At 46.6% G+C, this 12,113-nt stretch overlaps 21 non-coding genes and 16 pseudogenes across 21 annotated transcripts; all 37 read left to right on the plus strand.

Annotated features, from left to right (window-relative positions):
- Window positions 1-19: 19 nt before the first annotated feature.
- Window positions 20-138, plus strand: LOC138494086 (5S ribosomal RNA). Its single transcript, XR_011277049.1, has one exon. It is a non-coding gene; the product is annotated as a 5S ribosomal RNA (ribosomal RNA).
- A 106-nt stretch (window positions 139-244) lies between these two features.
- Window positions 245-363, plus strand: LOC138497093 (5S ribosomal RNA). Its single transcript, XR_011278515.1, has one exon. It is a non-coding gene; the product is annotated as a 5S ribosomal RNA (ribosomal RNA).
- Window positions 364-469: 106 nt separating this feature from the next.
- LOC138493590 (5S ribosomal RNA) lies at window positions 470-588 on the plus strand. Its single transcript, XR_011276599.1, has one exon. It is a non-coding gene; the product is annotated as a 5S ribosomal RNA (ribosomal RNA).
- Window positions 589-1,267: 679 nt separating this feature from the next.
- Window positions 1,268-1,386, plus strand: LOC138493819 (5S ribosomal RNA). Its single transcript, XR_011276807.1, has one exon. It is a non-coding gene; the product is annotated as a 5S ribosomal RNA (ribosomal RNA).
- Window positions 1,387-1,492: 106 nt separating this feature from the next.
- Window positions 1,493-1,601, plus strand: LOC138495434 (5S ribosomal RNA; annotated as a pseudogene).
- Window positions 1,602-2,066: 465 nt separating this feature from the next.
- On the plus strand, window positions 2,067-2,175 carry LOC138495937 (5S ribosomal RNA; annotated as a pseudogene).
- Window positions 2,176-2,281: 106 nt separating this feature from the next.
- On the plus strand, window positions 2,282-2,397 carry LOC138494676 (5S ribosomal RNA; annotated as a pseudogene).
- Window positions 2,398-2,503: 106 nt separating this feature from the next.
- On the plus strand, window positions 2,504-2,622 carry LOC138494380 (5S ribosomal RNA). The gene has a single exon (XR_011277315.1). It is a non-coding gene; the product is annotated as a 5S ribosomal RNA (ribosomal RNA).
- Window positions 2,623-2,728: 106 nt separating this feature from the next.
- LOC138493482 (5S ribosomal RNA) lies at window positions 2,729-2,847 on the plus strand. The gene has a single exon (XR_011276501.1). It is a non-coding gene; the product is annotated as a 5S ribosomal RNA (ribosomal RNA).
- Window positions 2,848-3,325: 478 nt separating this feature from the next.
- Window positions 3,326-3,434, plus strand: LOC138495938 (5S ribosomal RNA; annotated as a pseudogene).
- Window positions 3,435-3,540: 106 nt separating this feature from the next.
- On the plus strand, window positions 3,541-3,656 carry LOC138494678 (5S ribosomal RNA; annotated as a pseudogene).
- A 107-nt stretch (window positions 3,657-3,763) lies between these two features.
- On the plus strand, window positions 3,764-3,872 carry LOC138495131 (5S ribosomal RNA; annotated as a pseudogene).
- A 106-nt stretch (window positions 3,873-3,978) lies between these two features.
- On the plus strand, window positions 3,979-4,097 carry LOC138497087 (5S ribosomal RNA). The gene has a single exon (XR_011278510.1). It is a non-coding gene; the product is annotated as a 5S ribosomal RNA (ribosomal RNA).
- Window positions 4,098-4,203: 106 nt separating this feature from the next.
- Window positions 4,204-4,322, plus strand: LOC138493627 (5S ribosomal RNA). Its single transcript, XR_011276632.1, has one exon. It is a non-coding gene; the product is annotated as a 5S ribosomal RNA (ribosomal RNA).
- A 464-nt stretch (window positions 4,323-4,786) lies between these two features.
- LOC138495939 (5S ribosomal RNA) lies at window positions 4,787-4,895 on the plus strand (annotated as a pseudogene).
- Window positions 4,896-5,001: 106 nt separating this feature from the next.
- On the plus strand, window positions 5,002-5,120 carry LOC138494195 (5S ribosomal RNA). Its single transcript, XR_011277147.1, has one exon. It is a non-coding gene; the product is annotated as a 5S ribosomal RNA (ribosomal RNA).
- A 106-nt stretch (window positions 5,121-5,226) lies between these two features.
- Window positions 5,227-5,335, plus strand: LOC138495016 (5S ribosomal RNA; annotated as a pseudogene).
- A 106-nt stretch (window positions 5,336-5,441) lies between these two features.
- Window positions 5,442-5,560, plus strand: LOC138494375 (5S ribosomal RNA). The gene has a single exon (XR_011277311.1). It is a non-coding gene; the product is annotated as a 5S ribosomal RNA (ribosomal RNA).
- A 475-nt stretch (window positions 5,561-6,035) lies between these two features.
- LOC138495628 (5S ribosomal RNA) lies at window positions 6,036-6,144 on the plus strand (annotated as a pseudogene).
- Window positions 6,145-6,250: 106 nt separating this feature from the next.
- LOC138495946 (5S ribosomal RNA) lies at window positions 6,251-6,369 on the plus strand. Its single transcript, XR_011277657.1, has one exon. It is a non-coding gene; the product is annotated as a 5S ribosomal RNA (ribosomal RNA).
- A 106-nt stretch (window positions 6,370-6,475) lies between these two features.
- Window positions 6,476-6,594, plus strand: LOC138493662 (5S ribosomal RNA). The gene has a single exon (XR_011276664.1). It is a non-coding gene; the product is annotated as a 5S ribosomal RNA (ribosomal RNA).
- Window positions 6,595-6,885: 291 nt separating this feature from the next.
- Window positions 6,886-7,004, plus strand: LOC138494911 (5S ribosomal RNA; annotated as a pseudogene).
- A 475-nt stretch (window positions 7,005-7,479) lies between these two features.
- On the plus strand, window positions 7,480-7,588 carry LOC138495940 (5S ribosomal RNA; annotated as a pseudogene).
- A 106-nt stretch (window positions 7,589-7,694) lies between these two features.
- On the plus strand, window positions 7,695-7,813 carry LOC138493574 (5S ribosomal RNA). Its single transcript, XR_011276584.1, has one exon. It is a non-coding gene; the product is annotated as a 5S ribosomal RNA (ribosomal RNA).
- Window positions 7,814-7,919: 106 nt separating this feature from the next.
- On the plus strand, window positions 7,920-8,038 carry LOC138494580 (5S ribosomal RNA). The gene has a single exon (XR_011277497.1). It is a non-coding gene; the product is annotated as a 5S ribosomal RNA (ribosomal RNA).
- Window positions 8,039-8,725: 687 nt separating this feature from the next.
- LOC138493773 (5S ribosomal RNA) lies at window positions 8,726-8,844 on the plus strand. The gene has a single exon (XR_011276765.1). It is a non-coding gene; the product is annotated as a 5S ribosomal RNA (ribosomal RNA).
- Window positions 8,845-8,950: 106 nt separating this feature from the next.
- LOC138494557 (5S ribosomal RNA) lies at window positions 8,951-9,069 on the plus strand. Its single transcript, XR_011277476.1, has one exon. It is a non-coding gene; the product is annotated as a 5S ribosomal RNA (ribosomal RNA).
- A 472-nt stretch (window positions 9,070-9,541) lies between these two features.
- Window positions 9,542-9,650, plus strand: LOC138495941 (5S ribosomal RNA; annotated as a pseudogene).
- A 106-nt stretch (window positions 9,651-9,756) lies between these two features.
- Window positions 9,757-9,875, plus strand: LOC138495958 (5S ribosomal RNA). The gene has a single exon (XR_011277658.1). It is a non-coding gene; the product is annotated as a 5S ribosomal RNA (ribosomal RNA).
- A 106-nt stretch (window positions 9,876-9,981) lies between these two features.
- LOC138495970 (5S ribosomal RNA) lies at window positions 9,982-10,100 on the plus strand. Its single transcript, XR_011277659.1, has one exon. It is a non-coding gene; the product is annotated as a 5S ribosomal RNA (ribosomal RNA).
- A 107-nt stretch (window positions 10,101-10,207) lies between these two features.
- LOC138494681 (5S ribosomal RNA) lies at window positions 10,208-10,326 on the plus strand (annotated as a pseudogene).
- A 106-nt stretch (window positions 10,327-10,432) lies between these two features.
- LOC138494458 (5S ribosomal RNA) lies at window positions 10,433-10,551 on the plus strand. Its single transcript, XR_011277386.1, has one exon. It is a non-coding gene; the product is annotated as a 5S ribosomal RNA (ribosomal RNA).
- Window positions 10,552-10,657: 106 nt separating this feature from the next.
- LOC138495982 (5S ribosomal RNA) lies at window positions 10,658-10,776 on the plus strand. Its single transcript, XR_011277660.1, has one exon. It is a non-coding gene; the product is annotated as a 5S ribosomal RNA (ribosomal RNA).
- A 106-nt stretch (window positions 10,777-10,882) lies between these two features.
- Window positions 10,883-10,991, plus strand: LOC138495186 (5S ribosomal RNA; annotated as a pseudogene).
- A 106-nt stretch (window positions 10,992-11,097) lies between these two features.
- Window positions 11,098-11,231, plus strand: LOC138495199 (5S ribosomal RNA; annotated as a pseudogene).
- A 475-nt stretch (window positions 11,232-11,706) lies between these two features.
- LOC138496090 (5S ribosomal RNA) lies at window positions 11,707-11,815 on the plus strand (annotated as a pseudogene).
- A 106-nt stretch (window positions 11,816-11,921) lies between these two features.
- On the plus strand, window positions 11,922-12,040 carry LOC138494314 (5S ribosomal RNA). Its single transcript, XR_011277255.1, has one exon. It is a non-coding gene; the product is annotated as a 5S ribosomal RNA (ribosomal RNA).
- The last annotated feature ends 73 nt before the right edge of the window (window positions 12,041-12,113 follow it).

A 12,113-nucleotide genomic window follows, 5' to 3' on the forward strand; every position in this document is an offset into this window, starting at 1 on the left:
AAATCTCAGAAGGCCCAGAGCCTACGGCCACACCACACTGAATGCTCCTGATCTCGTCTGATCTCAGAAGCTAAGCAGTGTCGGGCCTAGTTAGTACCTGGATTGGAGACCGCCTGGGAATACCAGGTGCTGTAGGCTTTTTTGTGCTCCATGTTCAGGCAGTGAGCCATTTCTCAATTGGATTTCAAAACTGCATGGTCTAGCCAACTAGATGCTTAAAGGTACAAATCTCAGACGGCCCAGAGCTTACGGCCACACCACACTGAATGCGCCTGATCTCGTCTGATCTCAGAAGCTAAGCAGTGTCGGGCCTAGTTAGTACCTGGATGGGAGACCGCCTGGGAATACCAGGTGCTGTAGGCTTTTTTGTGCTCCATGTTCAGGCAGTGAGCCATTTCTCAGTTGGCTTTCAAAACTGCATGGTCTAGCCAACTAGATGCTTAAAGGTACAAATCTCAGAAGGCCCAGAGCCTACGGCCACACCACACTGAATGTGCCTGATCTCGTCTGATCTCAGAAGCTAAGCAGTGTCGGGCCTAGTTAGTACCTAGATGGGAGACCGCCTGGGAATACCAGGTGCTGTAGGCTTTTTTGTGCTCTATGATTAGTAATTGTGCCACTTCTCAATTTCTTTTTAAATTTGCTTATGATTCCAAAATAAATGTATCCCTTTTAATAGCGGAAATGTTGGACAACAACATGAGGGCTGGCGCTACCTATTTACATAAAATTAACATACGGGTAGTGTGTTCATGGGTAATAAATCTACCTTCACATGTAATGCAGTTCAGAGAATATTGAGTCCATAAAGAGTCTTGAAAGAAAGCCATGGTTGTGTTGGTTGTTCTCTCCAACTCCCTGCAACAGAAACAGGATGGATGGAGTAAAGTTTTCCTACCAGACATAGGAGTCCTGAATGGGCCCACAAGTCTTATATATGTCGCCTGATCGAGCCTGATCGGGTGATGAGCGTGGTATCATGTTGCAAGTGGCTTTATGGCTTAGCTTACTAACTGTAAATGCAAAAGAGTAATACTCTTAGCATTTCTCAATTTTAGGGCTACACCACAATGAATGCGCCCGATCTCGGAAGCTAAGCAGTTTCGGGCCTAGTTAGTACCTGGATGGGAGACCGCCTGGTAATACCAGGTGCTGTAGGCTTTTTTGTGCTCCATGTTCAGGCAGTGAGCCATTTCTCAATTGGCTTTCAAAACTGCATGGTCTAGCCAACTAGATGCTTAAAGGTACAAATCTCAGAAGGCCCAGAGCCTACGGCCACACCACACTGAATGCGCCTGATCTCGTCCGATCTCAGAAGCTAAGCAGTGTTGGGCCTAGTTAGTACCTGGATGGGAGACCGCCTGGGAATACCAGGTGCTGTAGGCTTTTTTGTGCTCCATGTTCAGGCAGTGAGCCATTTCTCAATTGGCTTTCAAAACTGCATGGTCTAGCCAACTAGATGCTTAAAGGTGCAAATCTCAGAAGGCCCACAGACTACGGCCACACCACACTGAATGCGCCTGATCTCAGAAGATAAGCAGTGTCGGGCCTAGTTAGTACCTGGATGGGAGACCGCCTGGGAATACCAGGTTCTGTAGGCTTTTTTGTGCTCTATGATTAGTAATTGTGCCACTTCTCAATTTCTTTTTAAATTTGCTTATGATTCCAAAATAAATGTATCCCTTTTAATAGCGGAAATGTTGGACAACAACATGAGGGCTGGCGCTACCTATTTACATAAAATTAACATACGGGTAGTGTGTTCATGGGTAATAAATCTACCTTCACATGTAATGCAGTTCAGAGAATATTGAGTCCATAAAGAGTCTTGAAAGAAAGCCATGGTTGTGTTGGTTGTTCTCTCCAACTCCCTGCAACAGAAACAGGATGGATGGAGTAAAGTTATCCAACCAGACATAGGAGTCCTGAATGGGCCCACAAGTCTTATATATCTCGCCTGATCGAGCGCTGATCGGGTGATGAGCGTGGTATCATGTTGCAAGTGGCTTTATGGCTTAGCTTACTAACTGTAAATGCATAAGAGTAATACTCTTAGCATTTCTCAATTTTAGGGCTACACCACAATGAATGCGCCCGATCTCGGAAGCTAAGCAGTTTCGGGCCTAGTTAGTACCTGGATGGGAGACCGCCTGGGAATACCAGGTGCTGTAGGCTTTTTTGTGCTCCATGTTCAGGCAGTGAGCCATTTCTCAATTGGCTTTCAAAACTGCATGGTCTAGCCAACTAGATGCTTAAAGGTACAAATCTCAGAAAGCCCAGAGCCCACGGCCACACCACACTGAATGCGCCTGATCTCTGATCTCAGAAGCTAAGCAGTGTCGGGCCTAGTTAGTACCTGGATGGGAGACCGCCTGGGAATACCAGGTGCTGTAGGCTTTTTTGTGCTCCATGTTCAGGCAGTGAGCCATTTCTCAATTGGCTTTCAAAACTGCATGGTCTAGCCAACTAGATGCTTAAAGGTACAAATCTCAGAAGGCCCAGAGCCTATGGCCACACCACACTGAATGCGCCTGATCTCGTCTGATTTCAGAAGCTAAGCAGTGTCGGGCCTAGTTAGTACCTGGGTGGGAGACCGCCTGGGAATACAGGGTGCTGTAGGCTTTTTTGTGCTCCATGTTCAGGCAGTGAGCCATTTCTCAATTGGCTTTCAAAACTGCATGGTCTAGCCAACTAGATGCTTAAAGGTACAAATCTCAGAAGGCCCAGAGCCTACGGCCACACCACACTGAATGTGCCTGATCTCGTCTGATCTCAGAAGCTAAGCAGTGTCGGGCCTAGTTAGTACCTGGATGGGAGACCGCCTGGGAATACCAGGTGCTGTAGGCTTTTTTGTTGTGCTCTATGATTAGTAATTGTGCCACTTCTCAATTTCTTTTTAAATTTGCTTATGATTCCCAAATAAATGTATCCCTTTTAATAGCGGAAATGTTGGACAACAACATGAGGGCTGGCGCTACCTATTTACATAAAATTAACATACGGGTAGTGTGTTCATGGGTAATAAATCTACCTTCACATGTAATGCAGTTCAGAGAATATTGAGTCCATAAAGAGTCTTGAAAGAAAGCCATGGTTGTGTTGGTTGTTCTCTCCAACTCCCTGCAACAGAAACAGGATGGATGGAGTAAAGTTATCCAACCAGACATAGGAGTTCTGAATGGGCCCACAAGTCTTATATATCTCGCCTGATCGAGCCTGATCGAGCGCTGATCGGGTGATGAGCGTGGTATCATGTTGCAAGTGGCTTTATGGCTTAGCTTACTAACTGTAAATGCATAAGAGTAATACTCTTAGCATTTCTCAATTTTAGGGCTACACCACAATGAATGCGCCCGATCTCGGAAGCTAAGCAGTTTCGGGCCTAGTTAGTACCTGGATGGGAGACCGCCTGGGAATACCAGGTGCTGTAGGCTTTTTTGTGCTCCATGTTCAGGCAGTGAGCCATTTCTCAATTGGCTTTCAAAACTGCATGGTCTAGCCAACTAGATGCTTAAAGGTACAAATCTCAGAAAGCCCAGAGCCCACGGCCACACCACACTGAATGCGCCTGATCTCTGATCTCAGAAGCTAAGCAGTGTCGGGCCTAGTTAGTACCTGGATGGGAGACCGCCTGGGAATACCAGGTGCTGTAGGCTTTTTTTGTGCTCCATGTTCAGGCAGTGAGCCATTTCTCAATTGCCTTTCAAAACTGCATGGTCTAGCCAACTAGATGCTTAAAGGTACAAATCTCAGAAGGCCCAGAGCCTACGGCCACACCACACTGAATGCGCCTGATCTCAGAAGCTAAGCAGTGTCAGGCCTAGTTAGTACCTGGATGGGAGACCGCCTGGGAATACCAGGTGCTGTAGGCTTTTTTGTGCTCCATGTTCAGGCAGTGAGCCATTTCTCAATTGGCTTTCAAAACTGCATGGTCTAGCCAACTAGATGCTTAAAGGTACAAATCTCAGAAGGCCCAGAGCCTACGGCCACACCACACTGAATGCGCCTGATCTCTTCTGATCTCAGAAGCTAAGCAGTGTCGGGCCTAGTTAGTACCTGGATGGGAGACCGCCTGGGAATACCAGGTGCTGTAGGCTTTTTTGTGCTCCATGTTCAGGCAGTGAGCCATTTCTCAATTGGCTTTCAAAACTGCATGGTCTAGCCAACTAGATGCTTAAAGGTACAAATCTCAGAAGGCCCAGAGCCTACGGCCACACCACACTGAATGCGCCTGATCTCATCTGATCTCAGAAGCTAAGCAGTGTCGGGCCTAGTTAGTACCTGGATGGGAGACCGCCTGGGAATACCAGGTTCTGTAGGCTTTTTTGTGCTCTATGATTAGTAATTGTGCCACTTCTCAATTTCTTTTTAAATTTGCTTATGATTCCAAAATAAATGTATCCCTTTTAATAGCGGAAATGTTGGACAACAACATGAGGGCTGGCGCTACCTATTTACATAAAATTAACATACGGGTAGTGTGTTCATGGGTAATAAATCTACCTTCACATGTAATGCAGTTCAGAGAATATTGAGTCCATAAAGAGTCTTGAAAGAAAGCCATGGTTGTGTTGGTTGTTCTCTCCAACTCCCTGCAACAGAAACAGGATGGATGGAGTAAAGTTATCCTACCAGACATAGGAGTCCTGAATGGGCCCACAAGTCTTATATATCTCGCCTGATCGAGCCTGATCGGGTGATGAGCGTGGTATCATGTTGCAAGTGGCTTTATGGCTTAGCTTACTAACTGTAAATGCATAAGAGTAATACTCTTAGCATTTCTCAATTTTAGGGCTACACCACAATGAATGCGCCCGATCTCGGAAGCTAAGCAGTTTCGGGCCTAGTTAGTACCTGGATGGGAGACCGCCTGGGAATACCAGGTGCTGTAGGCTTTTTTGTGCTCCATGTTCAGGCAGTGAGCCATTTCTCAATTGGCTTTCAAAACTGCATGGTCTAGCCAACTAGATGCTTAAAGGTACAAATCTCAGACGATCCAGAGCCTACGGCCACACCACACTGAATGCGCCTGATCTCGTCTGATCTCAGAAGCTAAGCAGTGTCGGGCCTAGTTAATACCTGGATGGGAGACCGCCTGGGAATACAGGGTGCTGTAGGCTTTTTTGTGCTCCATGTTCAGGCAGTGAGCCATTTCTCAATTGGCTTTCAAATCTGCATGTTCTAGCCAACTAGATGCTTAAAGGTACAAATCTCAGAAGGCCCAGAGCCTACGGCCACACCACACTGAATGCGTCTGATCTCAGAAGCTAAGCAGTGTCGGGCCTAGTTAGTACCTGGATGGGAGACCACCTGGGAATACCAGGTGCTGTAGGCTTTTTTGTGCTCCATGTTCAGGCAGTGAGCCATTTCTCAATTGGCTTTCAAAACTGCATGGTCTAGCCAACTAGATGCTTAAAGGTACAAATCTCAGAAGGCCCAGAGCCTACGGCCACACCACACTGAATGCGCCTGATCTCGTCTGATCTCAGAAGCTAAGCAGTGTCGGGCCTAGTTAGTACCTGGATGGGAGACCACCTGGGAATACCAGGTTCTGTAGCCTTTTTTGTGCTCTATGATTAGTAATTGTGCCACTTCTCAATTTCTTTTTAAATTTGCTTATGATTCCAAAATAAATGTATCCCTTTTAATAGCGGAAATGTTGGACAACAACATGAGGGCTGGCGCTACCTATTTACATAAAATTAACATACGGGTAGTGTGTTCATGGGTAATAAATTTACCTTCACATGTAATGCAGTTCAGAGAATATTGAGTCCATAAAGAGTCTTTAAAGAAAGCCATGGTTGTGTTGGTTGTTCTCTCCAACTCCCTGCAACAGAAACAGGATGGATGGAGTAAAGTTATCCAACCAGACATAGGAGTCGTGAATGGGCCCACAAGTCTTATATATCTCGCCTGATCGAGCCTGATCGAGCGCTGATCGGGTGATGAGCGTGGTATCATGTTGCAAGTGGCTTTATGGCTTAGCTTACTAACTGTAAATGCAAAAGAGTAATACTCTTAGCATTTCTCAATTTTAGGGCTACACCACAATGAATGCGCCCGATCTCGGAAGCTAAGCAGTTTTGGGCCTAGTTAGTACCTGGATGGGAGACCGCCTGGGAATACCAGGTGCTGTAGGCTTTTTTGTGCTCCATGTTCAGGCAGTGAGCCATTTCTCAATTGGCTTTCAAAACTGCATGGTCTAGCCAACTAGATGCTTAAAGGTACAAATCTCAGAAGGCCCAGAGCCTACGGCCACACCACACTGAATGCGCCTGATCTCGTCTGATCTCAGAAGCTAAGCAGTGTCGGGCCTAGTTAGTACCTGGATGGGAGACCGCCTGGGAATACCAGGTGCTGTAGGCTTTTTTGTGCTCCATGTTCAGGCAGTGAGCCATTTCTCAATTGGCTTTCAAAACTGCATGGTCTAGCCAACTAGATGCTTAAAGGTACAAATCTCAGAATGCCCAGAGCCTACGGCCACACCACACTGAATGCGCCTGATCTCTTCTGATCTCAGAAGCTAAGCAGTGTTGGGCCTAGTTAGTACCTGGATGGGAGACTGCCTGGGAATACCAGGTGCTGTAGGCTTTTTTGTGCTCCATGTTCAGGCAGTGAGCCATTTCTCAATTGGCATTCAAAACTGCATGGTCTAGCCAACTAGATGCTTAAAGGTACAAATCTCAGAAGGCCCAGAGCCTACGGCCACACCGCAGTGTCGGGCCAAGTTAGTACCTGGATGGGAGGCCGCCTGGGAATACCAGGTGCTGTAGGCTTTTTTGTGCTCCATGTTCAGGCAGTGAGCCATTTCTCAATTGGCTTTCAAAACTGCATGGTCTAGCCAACTAGATGCTTAAAGGTACAAATCTCAGAAGGCCCAGAGCCTACGGCCACACCACACTGAATGCGCCTGATCTCGTCTGATCTCAGAAGCTAAGCAGTGTCAGGTCTAGTTAGTACCTGGATGGGAGACCGCCTGGGAATACCAGGTTCTTTAGGCTTTTTTGTGCTCTATGATTAGTAATTGTGCCACTTCTCAATTTCTTTTTAAATTTGCTTATGATTCCAAAATAAATGTATCCCTTTTAATAGCGGAAATGTTGGACAACAACATGAGGGCTGGCGCTACCTATTTACATAAAATTAACATACGGGTAGTGTGTTCATGGGTAATAAATCTACCTTCACATGTAATGCAGTTCAGAGAATATTGAGTCCATAAAGAGTCTTGAAAGAAAGCCATGGTTGTGTTGGTTGTTCTCTCCAACTCCCTGCAACAGAAACAGGATGGATGGAGTAAAGTTATCCAACCAGACATAGGAGTCCTGAATGGGCCCACAAGTCTTATATATCTCGCCTGATCGAGCCTGATCCAGCGCTGATCGGGTGATGAGCGTGGTATCATGTTGCAAGTGGCTTTATGGCTTAGCTTACTAACTGTAAATGCAAAAGAGTAATACTCTTAGCATTTCTCAATTTTAGGGCTACACCACAATGAATGCGCCCGATCTCGGAAGCTAAGCAGTTTCGGGCCTAGTTAGTACCTGGATGGGAGACCGCCTGGGAATACCAGGTGCTGTAGGCTTTTTTGTGCTCCATGTTCAGGCAGTGAGCCATTTCTCAATTGGCTTTCAAAACTGCATGGTCTAGCCAACTAGATGCTTAAAGGTACAAATCTCAGAAGGCCCAGAGCCTACGGCCACACCACACTGAATGCGCCTGAACTCGTCTGATCTCAGAAGCTAAGCAGTGTCGGGCCTAGTTAGTACCTGGATGGGAGACCGCCTGGGAATACCAGGTGCTGTAGGCTTTTTTGTGCTCCATGTTCAGGCAGTGAGCCATTTCTCAATTGGCTTTCAAAACTGCATGGTCTAGCCAACTAGATGCTTAAAGGTACAAATCTCAGAAGGCCCAGAGCCTACAGCCACACCACACTGAATGCGCCTGATCTCGTCTGATTTCAGAAGCTAAGCAGTGTCGGGCTTAGTTAGTACCTGGATGGGAGACCGCCTGGGAATACCAGGTTCTGTAGGCTTTTTTGTGCTCTATTAGTAATTGTGCCACTTCTCAATTTCTTTTTAAATTTGCTTATGATTCCAAAATAAATGTATCCCTTTTAATAGCGGAAATGTTGGACAACAACATGAGGGCTGGCGCTACCTATTTACATAAAATTAACATACGGGTAGTGTGTTCATGGGTAATAAATCTACCTTCACATGTAATGCAGTTCAGAGAATATTGAGTCCATAAAGAGTCTTGAAAGAAAGCCATGGTTGTGTTGGTTGTTCTCTCCAACTCCCTGCAACAGAAACAGGATGGATGGAGTAAAGTTATCCAACCAGACATAGGAGTCCTGAATGGGCCCACAAGTCTTATATATCTCGCCTGATCGAGCCTGATCCAGCACTGATCGGGTGATGAGCGTGGTATCATGTTGCAAGTGGCTTTATGGCTTAGCTTACTAACTGTAAATGCAAAAGAGTAATACTCTTAGCAATTCTCAATTTTAGGGCTACACCACAATGAATGCGCCCGATCTCGGAAGCTAAGCAGTTTCGGGCCTAGTTAGTACCTGGATGGGAGACCGCCTGGGAGTACCAGGTGCTGTAGGCTTTTTTGTGCTCCATGTTCAGGCAGTGAGCCATTTCTCAATTGGCTTTCAAAACGGCATGGTCTAGCCAACTAGATGCTTAAAGGTACAAATCTCAGAAGGCCCAGAGCCTACGGCCACACCACACTGAATGCGCCTGATCTCGTCTGATCTCAGAAGCTAAGCAGTGTCGGGCCTAGTTAGTACCTGGATGGGAGACCGCCTGGGAATACCAGGTGCTGTAGCCTTTTTTGTGCTCCATGTTCAGGCAGTGAGCCATTTCTCAATTGGCTTTCAAAACTGCATGGTCTAGCCAACTAGATGCTTAAAGGTACAAATCTCAGAAGGCCCAGAGCCTACGGCCACACCACACTGAATGCGCCTGATCTCGTCTGATTTCAGAAGCTAAGCAGTGTCGGGCTTAGTTAGTACCTGGATGGGAGACCGCCTGGGAATACCAGGTTCTGTAGGCTTTTTTGTGCTCTATTAGTAATTGTGCCACTTCTCAATTTCTTTTTAAATTTGCTTATGATTCCAAAATAAATGTATCCCTTTTAATAGCGGAAATGTTGGACAACAACATGAGGGCTGGCGCTACCTATTTACATAAAATTAACATACGGGTAGTGTGTTCATGGGTAATAAATCTACCTTCACATGTAATGCAGTTCAGAGAATATTGAGTCCATAAAGAGTCTTGAAAGAAAGCCATGGTTGTGTTGGTTGTTCTCTCCAACTCCCTGCAACAGAAACAGGATGGATGGAGTAAAGTTATCCAACCAGACATAGGAGTCCTGAATGGGCCCACAAGTCTTATATATCTCGCCTGATCGAGCCTGATCCAGCGCTGATCGGGTGATGAGCGTGGTATCATGTTGCAAGTGGCTTTATGGCTTAGCTTACTAACTGTAAATGCAAAAGAGTAATACTCTTAGCAATTCTCAATTTTAGGGCTACACCACAATGAATGCGCCCGATCTCGGAAGCTAAGCAGTTTCGGGCCTAGTTAGTACCTGGATGGGAGACCGCCTGGGAATACCAGGTGCTGTAGGCTTTTTTGTGCTCCATGTTCAGGCAGTGAGCCATTTCTCAATTGGCTTTCAAAACGGCATGGTCTAGCCAACTAGATGCTTAAAGGTACAAATCTCAGAAGGCCCAGAGCCTACGGCCACACCACACTGAATGCGCCTGATCTCGTCTGATCTCAGAAGCTAAGCAGTGTCGGGCCTAGTTAGTACCTGGATGGGAGACCGCCTGGGAATACCAGGTGCTGTAGGCTTTTTTGTGCTCCATGTTCAGGCAGTGAGCCATTTCTCAATTGGCTTTCAAAACTGCATGGTCTAGCCAACTAGATGCTTAAAGGTACAAATCTCAGAAGGCCCAGAGCCTACGGCCACACCACACTGAATGCGCCTGATCTCGTCTGATCTCAGAAGCTAAGCAGTGTCGGGCCTAGTTAGTACCTGGATGGGAGACCGCCTGGGAATACCAGGTGCTGTAGGCTTTTTTTGTGCTCCATGTTCAGGCAGTGAGCCATTTCTCAATTGGCTTTCAAAACTGCATGGTCTAGCCAACTAGATGCTTAAAGGTACAAATCTCAGAAGGCCCAGAGCCTCCGGCCACACCACACTGAATGCGCCTGATCTCGTCTGATCTCAGAAGCTAAGCAGTGTCGGGCCTAGTTAGTACCTGGATGGGAGACGGCCTGGGAGTACCAGGTGCTGTAGGCTTTTTTGTGCTCCATGTTCAGGCAGTGAGCCATTTCTCAATTGGCTTTCAAAACTGCATGGTCTAGCCAACTAGATGCTTAAAGGTACAAATCTCAGAAAGCCCAGAGCCTCCGGCCACACCACACTGAATGCGCCTGATCTCATCTGATCTCAGAAGCTAAGCAGTGTCGGGCCTAGTTAGTACCTGGATGTGAGACCGCCTGGGAATACCAGGTGCTGTAGGCTTTTTTGTGCTCCATGTTCAGGCAGTGAGCCATTTCTCAATTGGCTTTCAAAACTGCATGGTCTAGCCAACTAGATGCTTAAAGGTACAAATCTCAGAATGCCCAGAGCCTACGGCCACACCACACTGAATGCGCCTGATCTCGTCTGATCTCAGAAGCTAAGCAGTGTCGGGCCTAGTTAGTACCTGGATGGGAGACCGCCTGGGAATACCAGGTGCTGTAGGCTTTTTTGTGCTCCATGTTCAGGCAGTGAGCCATTTCTCAATTTGCTTTCAAAACTGCATGGTCTAGCCAACTAGATGCTTAAAGGTACAAATCTCAGAAGGCCCAGAGCCTACGGCCACACCACACTGAATGCGTCTGATCTCAGAAGCTAAGCAGTGTCGGGCCTAGTTAGTACCTGGATGGGAGGCCGCCTGGGAATACCAGGTGCTGTAGGCTTTTTTGTGCTCCATGTTCAGGCAGTGAGCCATTTCTCAATTGGCTTTCAAAACTGCATGGTCTAGCCAACTAGATGCTTAAAGGTACAAATCTCAGAAGGCCCAGAGCCTACGGCCACACCACACTGAATGCGCCCACACTGAATGCGCCTGATCTCGTCTGATCTCAGAAGCTAAGCAGTGTCGGGCCTAGTTAGTACCTGGATGGGAGACCGCCTGGGAATACCAGGTTCTTTAGGCTTTTTTGTGCTCTATGATTAGTAATTGTGCCACTTCTCAATTTCTTTTTAAATTTGCTTATGATTCCAAAATAAATTTATCCCTTTTAATAGCGGAAATGTTGGACAACAACATGAGGGCTGGCGCTACCTATTTACATAAAATTAACATACGGGTAGTGTGTTCATGGGTAATAAATCTACCTTCACATGTAATGCAGTTCAGAGAATATTGAGTCCATAAAGAGTCTTGAAAGAAAGCCATGGTTGTGTTGGTTGTTCTCTCCAACTCCATGCAACAGAAACAGGATGGATGGAGTAAAGTTATCCAACCAGACATAGGAGTCCTGAATGGGCCCACAAGTCTTATATATCTCGCCTGATCGAGCCTGATCCAGCGCTGATCGGGTGATGAGCGTGGTATCATGTTGCAAGTGGCTTTATGGCTTAGCTTACTAACTGTAAATGCAAAAGAGTAATACTCTTAGCATTTCTCAATTTTAGGGCTAAACCACAATGAATGCGCCCGATCTCGGAAGCTAAGCAGTTTCGGGCCTAGTTAGTACCTGGATGGGAGACCGCCTGGGAATACCAGGTGCTGTAGGCTTTTTTGTGCTCCATGTTCAGGCAGTGAGCCATTTCTCAATTGGCTTTCAAAACTGCATGGTCTAGCCAACTAGATGCTTAAAGGTACAAATCTCAGAAGGCCCAGAGCCTACGGCCACAGCACACTGAATGCGCCTGAACTCGTCTGATCTCAGAAGCTAAGCAGTGTCGGGCCTAGTTAGTACCTGGATGGGAGACCGCCTGGGAATACCAGGTGCTGTAGGCTTTTTTGTGCTCCATGTTCAGGCAGTGAGCCATTTCTCAATTGGCTTTCAAAACTGCATGGTCTAGCCAACTAG

Source organism: Ambystoma mexicanum, chromosome 10 (genome assembly GCF_040938575.1).
Source record: "Ambystoma mexicanum isolate Mex_15411 chromosome 10, UKY_AmexF1_1, whole genome shotgun sequence".
Taxonomy (NCBI): domain Eukaryota; kingdom Metazoa; phylum Chordata; class Amphibia; order Caudata; family Ambystomatidae; genus Ambystoma; species Ambystoma mexicanum.